The sequence below is a fragment of the Sturnira hondurensis genome, unplaced genomic scaffold (genome assembly GCF_014824575.4).
Source record: "Sturnira hondurensis isolate 20B ecotype Veracruz unplaced genomic scaffold, ASM1482457v3 Scaffold0004271, whole genome shotgun sequence".
NCBI lineage: Eukaryota > Metazoa > Chordata > Mammalia > Chiroptera > Phyllostomidae > Sturnira > Sturnira hondurensis.
Genome location: NW_028076902.1, coordinates 4,014,922 through 4,025,396, shown reverse-complemented (window position 1 = coordinate 4,025,396; position 10,475 = coordinate 4,014,922). Strand labels below are relative to the sequence as shown.

Sequence of the window (10,475 nt, the reverse complement as noted above, 5' to 3'; positions counted from 1 at the left end):
TAGCAGCTTGATATATAAAAGTCTAATCAGATGGCAGATGTGAGTTGAGGCAGATGTCATTAAATCATAACCCAATATTTGCAGCCTATGATTTAGTTTCAAATTCAAAAGGCAGGTATGCACAGCCATGCCTAAAAATATTTCAGAACTGGAGAGGACACAGTAACAAGATATAACCAATGTCAGGCAAACTAACTTGGCAACAAAAATGCTGATTAAAAAGAAAAAAAAGATGGAATGTATCTTATCCACCTGATAATTAGCAAAAATGGGCATTTTCCCACCTTTAATCTAGTATAAACACAGGCAGATATCTTCCTAAGATTTTCTATATCTGTTCTTCCTAATTCTCTAAAGCCAAATGAGAAATCATTTATTCTATAAAGAAATATAGCATACATGGCCACAGCCGCCTAAAATATGCTGATGATAACTAAAAAATTATGTCACTTAAGAAAAACTCTTGCACTGTTACATCCTTACTGCATGTAATACATTGGGTGCAGGGATCTGGCCTCACCAGAGAGCACAGCATGTTCTGCCCAGGCTGAATACTAACACAAGCAGAGAAGCAGGAACAGCAGTCTGTGAACTCCACTTATCCAACTTGGCATGAGCACTCAGTTAATGCTCTAAATCCAAAATGGTGCGATAAAAGCAACTTTTAACATAGACAAGAAGCTGCGAGGCCAGTGGCCACGTGGTGATGCATGTAGGGAAAATAAAATAGTCTGCAGGATTGAAGCAAGGATCGGGGAGAGGAGAAAAGGAAATCACAGGAGGCAGATTTCAGACATATGGTGATATGAAACTATTGTACTGCTAGATGCATGTCTCATTTGAGGATATCTGAGCATGGGCCAAGACCACGTTCGAATCTAGGTTGATCCAGCTTAATGCACTTCAAAGGGCCACAAGCAGCCACTGAGGCAGCACCAGGATGATTTACCAGTAGCTCTATTTCACTGAAATAATCAGAAGACCCCAATCTTCCCACTTAAACACCTCACTTCCTGACCTACATTGTAGCACAGCAGTTGACCCTGCTAAAATCATGATGAACTCATCCCATTTCTCTCTGCCCCCCAGTTCTTCTGCCTATCTTCAAACTGGACCAGTTCCAATGCACCAGGGACCTTGAGACTCGTCCAAAGATTCTAAAGGAGACACTTCACAAAGGAAATCCTCACACATCTTCTGCTTTCTCAGAGTGCTTCCCATAAGGATTCTTCTTTTTTATTTTAAATTATATTTGACCGATTATGCTGTTACAGTTGTCCTCAGTTTTTTGTCCTTTGCTCCCTTCCATCCAGCACCCCCAGTCCCTCAGGCAATCTCCACACCATTGTTCATGTCCATGGGACATGTGTGTAAGTTCTTTGGCAACTCCATTTTGAATACTGTACTACTGTCTATCCCCCTGGCTATTGTTACTACTTATTTGTAGTCTTATTCCCCTCTCCTCTTCACCCATCCCCCACACCCCCTCCCATCTGGCACCATCAAAACACTCTTCATATCCATGATGTTGTCTATGTTCTTCTTGCTTGTTTTTTAGATTCAATTGTTGATAGATACATATTTTTGCCATTTTATTTTTCATAGTTTTGATATTCTTTTTCTTAAAGAAGTCCCTTTAACATTGCATTAATAATGTTTTGATGATGATGAACTTCTTTAGTTTATTTCTTGTCTGGGAAGCTCTTTATCTGCCTTTTAATTCTAAATAATAGCTTTGCTGGGTAGAGCAATCTTGGCTATAGGTCCCTGCTTGGGGGCGGGGGCTGTAAATTGGAGTTTCTGGGGATTTCCAAGGCGGGTCAAACAGTCTTAGCCAGGTTGATGGAGTCTCAGATATGGAACCAGTTTACCAGCTCTGTGGGGGAAGGGTTTAGAAAAGTTACAATGGCCTCTGCTCACCTCTGCCAGACTCTGGTTCTTCTCTTTATACAACTGGTGCCTTTTATGCTGCTACCCTAGTGATGGAGCTCAGAGGGACTAATTGAGTACATATATGGGTTCCCTAAGGGAAACTGCTTGGAGCTCCAGAAGTTTCTTCCACCAACTTAATCCTCACTAGTTTTTGCAGCTAGTTGTAGGGACGTATTTTCCTGTCACTGGAACCCCGGGCTGGGGGGTTCTGGTGTGAGACTGTGACTCCTTGCTTCTCAGATACTCCTCCCCAGTTTTTACCCACCACACATGGGTGAGGGACCAGCCCATTCCACATCTGCGCCCCTCCTACCAGTCTGGATGGATGTGGTTTCTTTATTCCATAGTTGTCAGACTTCCATTCAACTAGATTTCTGATGGTTCTGTGCGATGGCTGTTCTATAATTTAGTTGTAATTTTTATGTGGTTGTGTGAAGAGGTGAACCATCCATGTCTGCTTATGCTGCCATCTTGACTGGAAGTCAAGAAACTTGACTTCCTTGATAGCTTGACAGCTTTTGGACAGAAACTTGACAGCTTCTATAGCTGTCTTGGTCAATGTGCTACAATTTCACATTTGTCTTACCTTTGACAGTGGCTATTCTAGGTGTTTTGTAAAAGCAAGCAAGTTCTTCAAAGCTCTCTCCTTCCTCACACCAGTTCCCCATTCATTGTTGACATAGACATCAATCTCTTCTTGATTAGTCATATAGAACTTATCCCCTTCATTATCTTGCTGAGTAACAGTCTTTCCAGCAATAAAGGAAGCTGAAAATGTGGCATAAAAATATCACTTCTCTTATAATCATCAAGATGTGAAAACACATTCTTTTTAATGACCTTGGCAAAAGCAGCCATTGTCTTACAATCTTTTGGTATAACCTTTCTAACAAGTGATGCAGCATCTTCTCCCTGCAGACTTAAGCACTGATAGCACCTCACCTCTGACCTTTAACCACTGGGTTGGTTGGAGGAGAAATTTCATCCTCCCTTGAATCTCCACAGAGAGTATTAACTCTCTGCAGATTCTGAATCTGTTTTGCCTCCTCCTTCTACAGCCTCTCAAAGTATTCCCTGAGAATGCCATGGGTCTCTTGGTGGAGCAGTGCACAGCTGCACCATACATGTCTCAGCAGGGCCTGACTCCTGTGCTTCTGTGTGGAGAGCTCACATTCCTGGAGGCTGTGATCATTCTCATGAGCTTCGGCATGGCCATGAAGCTTGGTTCTCTGTTCCTCCTCTACTCTTCTCTCTTTCTCTCTCCTCTTCACTCACTCATATTTTTAATAAAAAAAACCCTCTTAATTTAAAAAAAAATTATTGATTTTAGAGAGAGAGATTGGCAGGGGGAGAGAGAAATATTGGTTTCCTTCCATATGTGCCCCAACCAGGATCAAATCTTCAAACTTTCAGTGTATGGGTTGATGTTCCAACCAACAGAACCACACCAGTGTGGGCAATAAGACTCTTTTAAGAGATGAAATTTTGAGACTTCTGGCCAAGATAGAGGCATAGGTAGACACACTGTGCCTCCTCGAACCATCAAAATAAGGACAACAACAATTCAGAAACAAAGTAACAACCAAAACTGAAAATTAAACTGTATGGAAGTCCAACAGCCGGAGTTAAAATAGACACATTCATCCAGACGGGTAGGCGAGGAGCAGTCGGGCGGCCAAGCAGAGAGAGGTGGCGGCACAGGAAGCAGTGACACCGGGCACAGAAGGCACCCCAGGCATGCAAGGCAGCACCGGGAAGACCCTGGGCACTCAGGCAGCAACTGGCAGACCCCAGGCATGGGGTGGCAACAGGCAGACCCAGCAAGGCAGCGATGTAAAGCGGGGCACTGTGTGCAAGGTGGCTGGCTGACCACACAGATAACTGGGGAGTGAGATGGATGGCGCAACCCAGGGTCCTCATGCCGGAAAATAAAGCCTCAAGACACTGATCAAAAACACTTGTGGGGGTTGACGCACAGGGAGAGACTACCACCCTCACAGGAAATTTCATTGGGGAAACCCATAGGGTCCTAGAATGCACACAAGCCCACCCACAAGAGAATTAGCATCAGAAAGGCCCAGTTTGCTTGGGGAAGTGGTGAAAGAGACTGAGGTGCAACAGAGAGCAGAACAAAGTGCCATTTTTTCCCCTCTCTGACCCCACATACAGCGTCACAACTCAGTGACTTGGGTTGCTCTGCCCTGGTGAACACCTAAGGCTCTGCCCCTCATGCGTAACAGGTGTGAACAGACCAAACATTATGGCTCAAGAACAGCTCAAGGCCCCAGAGCCAATAATTCTAAGTGACCAAGAGATAGCCAAACTTTCATATGCACAGTTCAAAAAACTGGTGATCAGGATGCTCACAGAACTGGTTGATTTTAGTCACAAATTAGATGAACAAATGAAGGCTACACTAAGTGAAATGAAGGCAAATGCACAGGGAACCAATAGTCATGGGAAGGAAACTGGGTCTCAAATCAATGGAGTGGACCAGAAGGAAGAAAGAAACAATCAAACAGAAAAGAAGGAAGAAACAAGAATTCAAAAAAAAATGAGGAGAGGCTTAGGAACCTCCAGGACATCTTTAACCATTCCAACATCCAAATTATAGGGGTACCAGAAGGGGAAGAGGAACAGCAACAAGTGGAAGACTTATTTGACCAATAATAAAAGAGAAATTCCCCAATCTAGCAAAGGAAATAGACTTCCAGAAAGTCCAGGAAGCTCAGAGTCCCAAAGAAGTTGGATCCAAGAAAGAACACACCAAGGCACATCATAATTACATTACCCAAGATTAAAATGAAGGAGAGAATCCTAGAAGCAGCAAGAGATAAGAGGACAGTCACCTACAAAGGAGTGCCCATCAGACTGTCAGTGGATTTCTCAAAAGAGACCTTACAGGCAAGAAGGGGCTGGAAAGAAGTATTCCAAGTCATGAAATCCAAAGACCTACATCCAAGATTGCTCTATCCAGCAAAGCTTTCATTTAGAAGGGCAGATAAAGTGCTTCTCAGATAAGGTCAAGTTGAAGGAGTTCATCATCACCAAGACCTTATTTTATGAAATGTTAAAGGGACTTATCTAAGAAAAAGAAGGTAAAAAACATGTATACTAAAATGACAGCAAACTCTCAATTACTAATAACCACACATAAAATTTAAACAAACTAAGGAAACAACTAGAACAGGAACAGGACCACAGAAATGGAGATAACATGGAGGGTTAGCAACAGGGGAGTGGGAGGAGGAGGGTGGGGAGGTACAGAGAATGAGTAGCGTAGATGGCAGGCAGAAAACAGACAGGGGGAGGGCAAGAATAGTATGGGAAATATAGAATCTAAAGAACTTAAGACACATGGACATGAGCTAAAGGGGGGAATGTGGGTGAGAGAGTGTGCAGGGTGGAGGGGATTGAAAAGGGGAAATGGAACAACTGTAATAACATAATCAATAAAATATATTTTTTAAAAAGAGATAAAATTTTAACTTGGTCTGCCAACCTTCAAAGGTCTTTTCTAAGTCATGGATCTGTTATACTTTTGATAATCATAGAACTGTAAAGAAATTGTATGACCATCTTGTCCAGTATGCTTAGTCCACAAACAAGAAATGTCCCACAAAGGAAAAGCATCTTACCATTCCCCCAGAAAAGAGAGGGATCTTGGGCCAGTGGCTTCCCCAGTCCCTTGAGCATGCCTTGGCAATGTTTCCATGCTGGGGAAGCCGAAGACAAGCTCCTAACATTACTGTCAATATTGTATCATTGAAATGAAAAACCAGGCTGAGTAAGACCAAACAACTATGAGCAATCATGCCAATTCCTGGGCTAGAGTACTGTTTTATGCCCTGTTGAAGGAGAAATTCATGATGGTGCTTCACTGTGGGAGTCGATCAGCTTTCTAAGTAAGTAGAGGGCTCATTAAAATCAGAACCATCTCTTACAATCAATTTATCTTAAAAACTTTCAGTCTGTATTTGGAAGGAGATGGCAAAATGTGCAGTTAGAAGCCTTGGTTTCAAAGTCTCCCATTCTCATATATTGTGGTGATTTTGGACTGAATAATTCATTAGTCAATCCATTTTTGGCTGTGCACTTTGGCTAATAGTCAAGTCAAATGACAACAGAGTTTTAAATTCATCCGTTTCATTGGCTGGACGACAAAGAATGCTGCTGTGCCTCTGAGGTTGGTCACTGTAGAATGAAGCCACTGGTCACCAACGGGCAGGGCTGGAGGGCACAAATAAATCCCTATCAACTCCTGGTTTTCATTTCATTCATTTCATATACGCAAGGGGTGCATCCAATTCACAGAATAGCTTCAAAATTGTTTAAGAAACACAACATGTCATTCACTTAAATATGTATTGAGCATTTACTATCTTTCAAACACTATTCAGTTCAGACAAAACTGAACAAATGCAAAAATCCCTGCCTTTCTGGAGCTTACTTTCTAGTCAGAGGTTGGAAGGTGAGGAAGGATGCGTGACACATACACCTGACCCTTGAATAATGCCAACGTGTGGGGTTAGGGGCACCAACCCTCACAGAGCTATAGAAAAATCATGTGAAGGTAATTAGGTGTGTAGGGGACAGAGGGAAGGGAGTAGACCACAACTCCAAATAGAGTGGTCAGGATAGGTCACTGAGAAAGAGCTATTATATTTTAAAACAAGGATCAGTTTTAGCAGAACTAAAAATTCTACTAGCATTTGCTCAATATACAAGTTCTGGAACTGTATACACTAGTAAAATCTAAATATCAGAATCAAAAAGGCATTTCAAGCAACACCATGAGAGGCCAGTGCCAGAAGGCATTACAATTCCGCCTACATCTACTTTCTGGGTCACATGCTTCAACTTTGATGCCTCTGCAGAAAAGTTACCTAACAACAATAACAAGTAAGAAAGATATAGACACTTGCATAATCTAGTATTATGATGTACAAGCTTTGTTTTAAGTACTTGGTACACTTTAACTCACTAAAAAAAACACCTTTTCTTAGAAATTTTATATGAGAATCAAAGAGAATAATATAGTGACCCTACATATGCATTACCCAGCTTTTGCAACTATTTATGTTCCTCTAGTCTTGCTCTACCTATCTCTTATCTCTAGGGATAGGGACCAAGATGAAGTATTTTAAAGCAATCCCAGATATCCTGTTTATTTTATCCACAAAGACTTCAGTACACCTGAGAGAACAATTTTTTAATGCCACAGCACTACTGTCATATCCAACAAAATCAACAATTCCTTATATCTAATTCCTACTCCATTTCTAATTTTCTCCCTTTGTCTAATAAACCCCCTCACCTGTTTAGAACTGATCTGAACTCATCAGGATCTAAATGAAGTCTGCAGTGTGGGGACATGCAAGGTCTGTCTGGAAAAAGTCAGCCATTGTTAATATAACAAGAATGGTTTGTGCAACATTGATGTAACCTGGCAGCCAAGGAAAGTGGACTGGAATGCACGTGCATGAACAATAATGACTTCACTGTACTAGTCAGTGGGGGCGGTAGATGCCATTGCATAAGTATGTGTACTGTGTGGCTGTCACATTCAAAACGACCAAGTGAGTGAGGCAAAAAATCTGCATCATTAAGCTTGAACACTCCTCCACAAAAAACTATTCAGCTGATTCAGAAGGCCACAACTATGAGCAACTGGTGATTGGCAGCTTCACCATGACAACGTGCCCACTCATGCATCACATCTCATGCAGAGTTTTTCGGCAAACCATTAAAACACCCAAGTGACTCAACCCCTGTATAGCCCAGGTTTGGTGCCCTGCAACTTCTGGCTTTTCCCAAAACTGAAATCACCTTTGAAAGGGAAGACTTCAAACCATCAATGAGATTCAAGAAAATATGATGGAACAGCTGATGGTAGTTGGGAGAACTGAGTGAGGTCCTAAGGTGCCTACTTTGAAGGGGACTGAGGCATCATTGTCTTGTGTACAATGTTTCTTATATCTTCTTCAATAAATGTGTTTTTTCATATTGCACGGCTAGATACCTTCCGGACAGACCTCATATTTTTTTATAATAGTTCTCCCTCCCTTTTTTCCCTTATAGACACTGCCTTCAGATTTGGTTGATTTTATCCTCCTTATATTATTACTTCTATTCCAGTGTACTATATATTTCCTATAAAGTGTTGGTTACTTTTAGAGGCTACATAGATTCAAGTTCAATGTCGTTTTGTTTTCCTTTTTGGTGGGGGGAGGCAAGATACTTTAGAGGTGGTTCTGTGTATTTCTTTTTACATCACAACAGGAGCACTAAGTAGCTAGCTGTTCCACTTTCAATAACTGAGCAATGAGTTCCAGTATTATCAGCCTGATCTATCCCATATCCTGCTCCCCAAAGCTCTGCCCAGCACCCTTCGCTGTAGCTCTACGAGGCAGGCACTATTATTATCTCAATAGTAGTCAGGCATTTGCCTGCTTAATGGAAACAGGTTCTGAGAATCTGAAGCATCCAACCCACAATGGGTCCTGTACCAGATGTCAAATAGACCCCTTCCCACCTAATTCCTGAAGTGCTCCAGCAGTGCCCTTTGGAACTCATGGTCCGACACCAGCAAAAAGCCTCACATCCTCACCTCCTCCTCTGAGGGTTCCCTTTTCCTCAGTCCATTAAAAACCTGGCTCTCCTGTTTCCCTGCCACCCCCTTAATCTCATGTCATCAGACATCACTCACTTCCCCTCCATGTTGCCAGCATTATTGCTACCCCTTTTCCTGCCCATTTCCCCTTACCCCTGGAGATTTAAGCATGTATCTCACTGATATTCTAAAACTAGGCCTATTCTAACACAGATGGCCCTTCCTGAACTCTGGCCTCAGTACCCTGAACTTCTAGCCTTCAGTGCATTTGCCTACTACCTACTGCAGCCACTCACACCAAGGCTGTACCCGAGGCATCCCCAACAAGGGCAAGCCTCTGTGAGTACAGACTTAAATATCCCGTTCCCTGACCAGTCTCTTGCACTCTGGCCTCCTGACTCCAACAATTTTGGGGCCCTAAGGACCTACCACTTTTTCACAGACAAATTTATGAGCCCATGACAGCTAAATACAGAATTTGTAAAGGCTAAAACTTCACCCAAAGATGCTGAAGTTAATCAGCCTTTAAACAAAACTATTGTATTAAGTAGCACTTATATGGGACATGGAAACCCCTCAGAGATCTGGAGATATCTGTGCTCACACATTAGGTTACACCATACCATTCTAAACAGAAATGAAAGAAAAAGGGTTTGGTGGCTTGGTGGCTACTTGTAGCTGTGAGAGGAGTACCTCCTCATGATCTTAGCCAGCCAGCAATCAAAGTGAGATGTGGTAGACACTGTAAATGAAGGGGAGGTGACATATGAATTCAGGCACTCCACAAAGTCAAGTCTTGATTCTCCAAATTCAAGTTCAGAGATTTCCACAGCACTATCAACTGGGACTAAAATCTCTGCAGAACACAGATACAAGAAAAGTATCTTTTCCTTTGGAAACTAGCTGAACTGATTTGTTACCTGACATTACAATTTCCCCTAGAGTTTATAAAAGCCTTTATGTCCAATGCAACATAAACCCAAGGGATATGGAAGTTAAAAACGCCAACCTGAATGTGGGAAATGTGAAAACGTAATCCAATTCAAGAGAGAAAACGCGGAGAGCTCTTGCTTTACAATTACTGATGGCTGAAAACTTATCCTTTTGACGTGGTCACAAAACATCTTCACGGGAAGCTACACTTGGAGAATTTGTTCTAGCTGCTGATCCTTGCAGTTCTTTCATCATTAAAAGGTAAACCCCCCAAATCAAGGCAAAGCTCTGATTGTTCATAGTCTATTTACTAGGTACTTAGGCAACTAGAAATTAGAAAACCTGTCAAGCTTTTGGCAATGAAAAGGATTTTTTAGAAATGTCATTATTCAGAGCCCATGACAGTTGAGATGTCTTTACATTGCACTTGTACCAGCTTCTAAAGGACTTTTTTCCAACTCATTTTCTGAGGCAAAATGCTAATGAAATACAGCCACAAAACAGGATACAGCTGCAATCAAGACACAACAAGCTGCTTGCACTGAATTAAAAAATAGAAACAAAGCCATGAAAAGTGGAAATCTTCTCACACAATTCTTAGCACCAAACTGTAAAGTTTTTCTTGAGTCCACCTGCAACAAGTTATAAAGCTGAAGAGAACATGGTGTCAGTCCAGAACCATGGAGGCACACTTCATCAGACCTAGGCCCACAGCTGCCTGGGTCCTGCTCTTTCACTCCTAGGTCACGCTAGAACGCCGAAGCTTCTGCGCCAGTGAAAGTCCTGTTCCTGACCTGCTTTAGCAGAGGAAGAATAAGAACTTGAGCAGCATAGGAAATAACTGATTTTGTGGTTCAAAGATATTATCCAGGTTTCTCACAGTAAACTTTAATTTTTTCCCCATTTTTTAAAAATATATATTTTGTTGATTATACCATTACAGTTGTTCTATTCCGCCCCTTCATTCCTTCACCCTGCATAACCCCTCCCCCACCAT

General features: G+C 42.0%; 1 pseudogene; it reads right to left on the bottom strand.

The window, feature by feature from the left end:
* Positions 1–789: 789 nt before the first annotated feature.
* Positions 790–8,652, bottom strand: LOC118986465 (cAMP-dependent protein kinase type I-alpha regulatory subunit-like; annotated as a pseudogene).
* Between the last annotated feature and the right edge of the window lie 1,823 nt (positions 8,653–10,475).